Here is a 7,905-nt window from a genome sequence, read left to right as displayed (position 1 = left end):
TTTTTTTGTACACTAAACGGTAAATATAATTCCGAATGCAATAAATTTTGGCATATACTACCAAATTCAGTCTGGAAGGAAGTGTGTCCAACATGTTCATCTTGTTCATCCGATTTGCTATTTTTGCTCCCCACAGTCGTAATATGAACTATAAAACAACGATATTTGGTGCAAGTAATCAGAAAAGGCATAGAAATATATGTGCTTAGAGATCGGTTTAGATTTGGATATAGCTCCCATATATTTTTTATCCGATTTCACATTTTTATACCTTACACCATAAGGTGGTCAGGATATTATGTCTTTATGCATTTGTTTGTAACAGGGAAAAGGAAACAAGATAGACCCATAGTTCCTTTTGATGATCTGCATAGAATCACATTTTAAGTCGATTTATGCATGTCCGTCCGTCTGTCTGTCTATCCGTCTGTCCATGTATTTTTGTAAACAAAGTACAGTTTGCATTTATTACAAGATCCAGATGAATTTTTGCACAAATCATTTGTTTGGCCCAAGGACGATCCCTATTCGATCGGTCACAATTTAGATATAGCTTCCATATATATCTTCGTCCGATTTGCCTTTTATTGTGCACCAAAAGTGTAATATCAGCCCGAATAGTATGGAAAATTTAATATGCCAAGTATGCCAAATTTGATCGAAATCGGTTCAGATATAGCTATTGCTCCCATATATATTTTTCATCCGATTTGTTATTTTGGTCCTCGGCATCCGTAATATGCAATCTGTAACTGCAATATTTGGGGAAATATATTAGATACAGCTCAGAAATACCTTTGCTAAATTTTATCGATCCAATATATAACTTCGTCCGATTTACCTTTATTGTGCACCAAACGTCCAATATTTGCCCAAATGGAATGGAATTTGGCACTTACAACAGAATTGAGTGTAGAAGCTAGTATGTCAAATTTTGAAGATCGGTTCAGATGTAGATATAGATCCCATATATACTGTTCATCCGATTTGTTATATTTGTTACCCACAACCGTAATATGCAGAAATATTTTTGCCAAATTTTATCGAGATTTGGATTTAGCTACCATATATATCTTTTTCCAATCTCAAATTAATTATGCACCAAATGGACACAACAAGCCCGACTTTAAAATATACAAATGCTTCAGCATATTTAGTCCTATGAAATTTAAATTATAATTATAATTATAATCATAGTGATTGAGTTCTCCCATAAAAACTTTTAATTGTTATGTGGAGCTCTACTAAATTAGCAAAGTGGTGTAGGGGTTGGCCCCGCCCGACTTTAAGACTTTTTTTTACTGGTTTATGGCTAAAAATTGTAATATCAGCTGAAATAGGATGGGTTTTGATGAATATCGGTTCGAAAACAAATGCCTCCGCAAATTTAGTAGAAATTGATTCAGAGGAGGATATTTTTCTTCCATATATTAGTTCTTTTCGACTTAATTCTCACAAATTTTCCATAAGGGGTGTGGGGTATCATAAAGTCGGCCCGCCTGACTTTGGCCTTTCTTTACTGATTTTTAATGCATTTTATGCAACTAAGTTACTGTATACCAAATTACTTTATTTATTTCTATAAAAACAAGTATGTACTTAGTTCCCAAGAAATGTTTTAATTTTGCTGCCACTTTTTAATTCAATTAATGTCACATTTCATTCCATTCACAATTTTATGAAATAAAAAACACACGCAAAATAAAATTTAATCAAATTGAATAGACTGACGCCTTTCAGACAATTATTACGTTTCAATGATTTTCTGTAATTTCTTCGTTGGATTCCAAAGATTTTCGTTTTCGCTTTCATGAAACAAATCGTCATAAATCACCGGATGTTATGTTCCACCAAAAGGCGAACTACAACAACAACTATTTGTATGTGCATATATATCCGCATGTACATACATAAAATATATGTATGTATTTATTAGTGTGTGTGAGGGATAAATAAATATTTGAAATATATTCAAAGATCTATATTAATTTATATACAGTCGAACATGGCTACTTTGAACTATGACAGTATCCAAATATTAAATAGATTCTAATAATCAGGGTAAAAACTAAGACGATTCTAAGAGAAGGTAAGATAGAAACGAAATATTTAAAATCGATAGAATTTTAAATTTAAAAAAGCATATTCTTTCCGATACCACTGTCTTCCATGCTTTACTCGTTGATAATCATTGCCATTTTCTCCAACGATAAATTAAAATATTTTTTTATTAAAGCGAAATTGTATCAAGATCAGATCAGATTATGATATAGTTCCCATGTATACCTTTATCCGCTTTCAGGTTAATTATACCCCAAATGGCTAATATCGGCACAAATCGAGTGAATTGTGGCACTTCCGACCGAATTAGGGTTTTAAGCCCCTCACATGAGTAATATGCAATCCACAATAATTATATTTCATACCGGACATCAGATACAGCTCGTAATTATCTATATACAGGGTGAGATAAAAAATCTGCAACAAAGTCAAACACCATAATTTTTACATTTTTTTAAATGTTATTGGATGAAAGCAAACAATGTCGGAAATAGCATCAAATTTTAGAATAAGTTTAGACAAGTTTAGGCAGCCCACACCATCACCATGGCCGACGCTTGAGTTCTGGTGGCCAACCGAAGGTGCACATTTTCAGCTGACCTCTTTGGCAAGGAAACACGATCATTTTGTTTGTTTACAAACTGCTGGGCAACGAATGTTTTCTCATCGGAGAAAACCAAATTCAACAGTTCACCACTTTCGGCCAAGCGAGGCAACTTTTTAGTTCTTTTGAATCTATTTTCTTTCTGTTGCGGTGTAAGTTCTTGCACTTTTTGGAATTTCAATGACTTTAACACGAGCTCTTTTTTTAATTTCTGCCGAATGGAATATTGCGATATGTTCAGCTCACGAGCCATTTTTCAGCCACTGAGACGCGGGTTTCGATCAAGTCGCTTCTTTACTTTTCGAACCATTTCTGCTGATGTTCCGTCCACTTCCTTGACGTCGGGCTACGCTACCAGCATCACGGTAACGAACGATGGTACGAGACACAAAAGATTGATTCACATTTAAACGATAGACACTTGTGGTTTCCCAGCCAAATATAAAGAAATCACACTATCACGCTTGAATCATCACGAATAACTTTTTTTCTGGAAAATTCTCAACAAAATGCTTTTGTACGCTTGTAAACAAAATAATGAGCTGTCACTGGAGTAATTTTAACAGCTATCGGATGAGTGGCTTAGAAATGACAGCAGTCTGAAATTGGTTTCAGTTTTTTCATCTCAGCTTGTATATGCCAAATTTTATCGATCGCTTCAGATTGTTATATAGCTTCGATATACATCTTCATCCGATTTTAGGGTTATTGTTTGCCATATATGTTATATCAGCCCAAATTGAATAAATTTCTTCAGATTCAACCGAATTTTTCCACTTAGTGGATCTCCGTCCGGTATATATATTGCTCCAATAAATATTTTTATATATAATCCGAAGTCATATCATTCTCTATTTGACAATGATATTTGCTACTAGGGGTACAAATTTGTCAAATTTGTTAAAAATCTATTGTGAGTTGGATATAGTTCCAAAATTGTGTCCACTTTAAAGTCATGATTCGCATTCAAATAAGGTTAAATTTGTTTATGATTAACAGTTGGTCAGATCTACTTCAAATAAATTCCAAACATAAGCTTTTTTATTACGTGAGCTCTGCTAAACATGTATAGTGGTGTAGGGTACCATATAGCCGGCCATGCCAGAAAATGCGTAGGAATTAAACAATTTCTATGAAAATCCATGTTTATATTCCTTGTAAACATGCTCGCCTGTAAATACCAATCCATACACACTTTTTTAAATATATGTCAATACTTGTCCGTGAAAGGACTTTGTTTCCTTTCATCTACTGCAGGGTCTGTCTCTACATACAGAGTGCAAAAAAAAAAAACACACAAAAATATCTTCTCTAAGTTAGTAGGCAAACAGAAATTGATTTCAGTCCATAAGTCAGAAGTCACATTCTATGGCCACAATGAAGACGACAACATCGGATGCTTTGTGTTCCCACATCGCGGCCTGCATTTATGTACATGTATGTATGTCTGTGGGTTAGTGCAAGTGCAAAGGGGAACAGATCACAACAGTTGGAATAAATGATGTTACGCCATGAAATTGTCGCGCGGAAATAATTTTCTCGAATAAATGCTGTTGGAGGAAATACATAATGCGTATTCATAAAGGGGCCTAGAAAGGGCCTTTTGCACGATCAAGTTTTTGGATATAATCAAAAAGGAAGCATTGTTAATAAAACAACTTAGGTTAAATTTATATCTGAGGCGTGAGATGTAAATTCCAATCGGGTCACTGATGGCAATTAGGGATGAGATAAGACTGGTTATTTGTAAAAATATATTTTCAAATATGGGTAACTGAAGATCTGCAGATAGATATATGGCTTAGTTTTGTGGATTTGTGGTCTCGATACTAACAAAAGAAGAAAATATCTTTAGAGTGGGCCGAACTTTTAATGCCCTCCATCATTAGGAAAATAAACCCTCAGAAGCAAGAAGTCTCTAATATAGCAAAGGAAATTGTTGTTTGTTCGAATTTATCAAAAGTGTACAGACAACTATCAAAATATCAAATATGGGGAAGTTCAGGGCCTCAATTCTCGTTCTATGAAAATGTGAAATGAAAACTATTAAAAAGGAATGAAATGTTAAATGAAAAATTTTATAAAGAAAATATTTTTCATTTCATGTTTTCATACAACCAGAATCCAGCACCAGGCATTAGTTCACTATTTCGGGATGTCAGGTGACAAAAGAGCGGGGATACCCCCAACACTATAATTTAAGTAAATTTTCTGTATATCTGATCCTCTTTAGATGGAAATGGAGGAACCCATCAAGATATTGGGAGACATAATTGGATCATTCTAAAAATATGGTTTGGTTCTAAAGCGGTTACAAATAATATGATATATTCCTGTTTAACGGCTATAGTTGTCATTATTACATTGCTCCGTTCGTACATGACCACAGCCAAAAGACAATCCAAAATTTCGTGACAGTTGCCATAAAGGGTGAGATATAAAATGAACTGCAACAAAGTCCAATGCCATAATTTTTAAATTTTTTTTAAAATTTATTGAATAAAAGCAAAAAATGTCAGAAATAGCATCAATTTTTAGAATAGGTTTAGATTTGTTCGAATTGGTCACCTTTGGCACGAATCATGGCTTTCAAACGGCTAATGAAACCGTCACACGCTGCCCGAATGTTGCTCTGATGTATTTTGGCCCATTCCCGGCGAAGTGCTTACTTGGAGTGATCGACACTTTGGTATTTTTTAGTGCCAACCTTGTTTCTAAAATACTCCAAATGCAATAGTCCAACGGATTGGTATCCGGAGATTTTGGTGACCATTTTGCGATGGAAATGAAGCAAAGAACCTCATTTTGTAAACATTCTTGGGTGGCGCGTGCTGAGTGCGATGATGCTGAGTCGTGTTGGAATGTCCAATGTCTGCGGCCAAAATGTTTGCGTGCCCAAGGCTTTAATACACCCTCCAGAATATTTTCGCAATAATATTCGGCAATTATTCTGATGCCACGGTCGATTAATACGAGCGGAGAGTGGCCATCGGCTGTTATGGCGGCCCACACAATTACCATGGCCGGCGCTTGAGTTCTTGTGGCCAACCAACATTTTCTGCTGACCTCTTTGGTAAGTAAACACAATCATTTTGTTTGTTTACAAATGGCTGGACAACGAATGCTTTCTCATCGGAGAAAACCAAATTCAGCAGTTCGCCACCTTCGGCCAAGCGTCTATTTCCTTTTTGTTGCAGTGTAAGTTCTTGCACTTTTTGGAATTTCAATGGTTTTACCCCGAGATCATTTTCCAATATTTGCCGAATGGAATATTGCGATATGTTCAGCTCACGAGCCATTTTTCGGCCACTGCGACGCGGGTTTCGATCAAGTCGCTTCTTTACTTTTCGAACCATTTCTGCTGATGTTGCTGTTTCCTTCCGTCCACTTCCTTGAGTCGGGCTACGCTACCAGTATCACGGTAACGAGCGATGATACGAGACACAAAAGATTAATTCACATTAAAATGTTGATGCTAAAATCCAGCCAAATATAAAGAAATCACGCTTGAATTCTATCCCGAATAACTTTTAACTCTGGAAAATTCGCTCCAAAAAGCTATTGTGCGCGTGTAAACAATATAATGAGCTGTCACTGAAATAATTTTAACAGCTGTCGGACGAGTGACTTAGAAATGACAGCAGTCTGAAGTCGGTTGCAGTTTTTTCATCTCAGCCTGTATATTTACGCTCCTATCGTGCTTATGGTAATTCGATACAAAATTTGAAAATTTTGATTCATGTGTATGTTTTGCTTCACCTCCGAGTATATAAAATCAGTTCCAATATAAAGATCAGGTGCCACTTTTATGTAATTTTTATAGCTTTCAGTTTATGTATTATAATATAGCTTTCAGTATAATATATATTCGAAAAATTATGGTCCATTCCACCCGCTAATCCGCTCGGCCGGATAGAAAGATCGATATTTAATATAGTCTGTTTAGAACCAATAGACAAATGTATACCCTCAGCCAATGTCCGTTTATTTAAATATATTCAGACTTGCGTTGTGATTATTTACCTCTTATTAGTGAGGTTTTGAAAAAGTCTGCTTATATCTTCCATTTTCCCATTATGTTGATAGAATTATTGGGATAGGTGAAGCTTTAAAAAACGGATGCTTATTTCGCATATCATGAAAGTTTTAGTTGTGTAAAATGTTTGTGAGGGAGGTACCAATAGGAGTGGATGGATATATCCTATCACTACACTGCATCTAGAGTTGGTAGAAATATTGAAATGTGCTAAGTGTGAAAAGAGGCACATGCTCTTTAAACCCTACACCACATTGTGGCCAGGTTATTATGTATTTATGCATTTGTTTGTAAAACGGAGAAGGAAACGAGATAGACCCATAGCTATTTCTGAGGATCTTCATAGAATCACATTCTGAGTCGGTTTATGGATGTTCATCATCCACAAAATGCAGGTAGCATTTTTTGTGCGGTTAAGATGAAATTTTCCAGGCATCATTTGTTTGGCCCAAAGACGAATCTTATTGAAATTGGTGATAATCGGTCGAAATTAAGATATAGCTCCCATATTTATCCTCGTCAGATTTCAATTTTATTGTGCACCAGCTCAGAAATGCCTCTTCAAAATTGTATCGAGATCGGTTCAGATTTGTATATAGTTTCCATATTTATCTTCATCTGATTTCACTGTTGTTGTTCACCATATATGTAATTTCAGCCCAAATTGGATAGATTTCTTCACATTTTCACATTTTTTTTTCATTTAGTGGAACTGTTCTCCGATATATACAGTTTTTAATAAAATCTCTCTCGAAGTCATATCTATAGCAATGTTTTTGTTGCGAGAGGAAAAAATACCCGATTCCGAATATTAGTTCGCTATGAAAGCAAATTGTAACTGCTCTGAAGCCATGATAAACATTCAAATAAAGTTCGTAGTTGGTATGACCTATTTCACATAAATTCCCAATACAATCTTTTTTTACGGGAGCTCTACTAAATATTCATAGTGGTGTAGAGTATCATATAATCGGCCCCGTCCGACTTTTTTCCTTACTGGTTTTCCATTGCGGGTGCGAAAATGGACAATATCGGAAGACTCATTCTGGTACTTCACTCAAAGAAAGTTTTGAATAACCATGACAAAACCTTCTTTGAGTGAAGTACCAGAAGGAGTCTTCCGATATGGTCCAAATTCGCACCCGGCTGCACTCTTAAAAATATTAGGTCTTGGACAGTTGGAAAGAAAATCTGTAATTTTTTT

This window comes from Musca domestica, unplaced genomic scaffold (assembly GCF_030504385.1).
Source record: "Musca domestica strain aabys unplaced genomic scaffold, Musca_domestica.polishedcontigs.V.1.1 31, whole genome shotgun sequence".
Lineage (NCBI taxonomy): Eukaryota > Metazoa > Arthropoda > Insecta > Diptera > Muscidae > Musca > Musca domestica.
Note: the sequence above shows the minus strand (reverse complement) of the source record.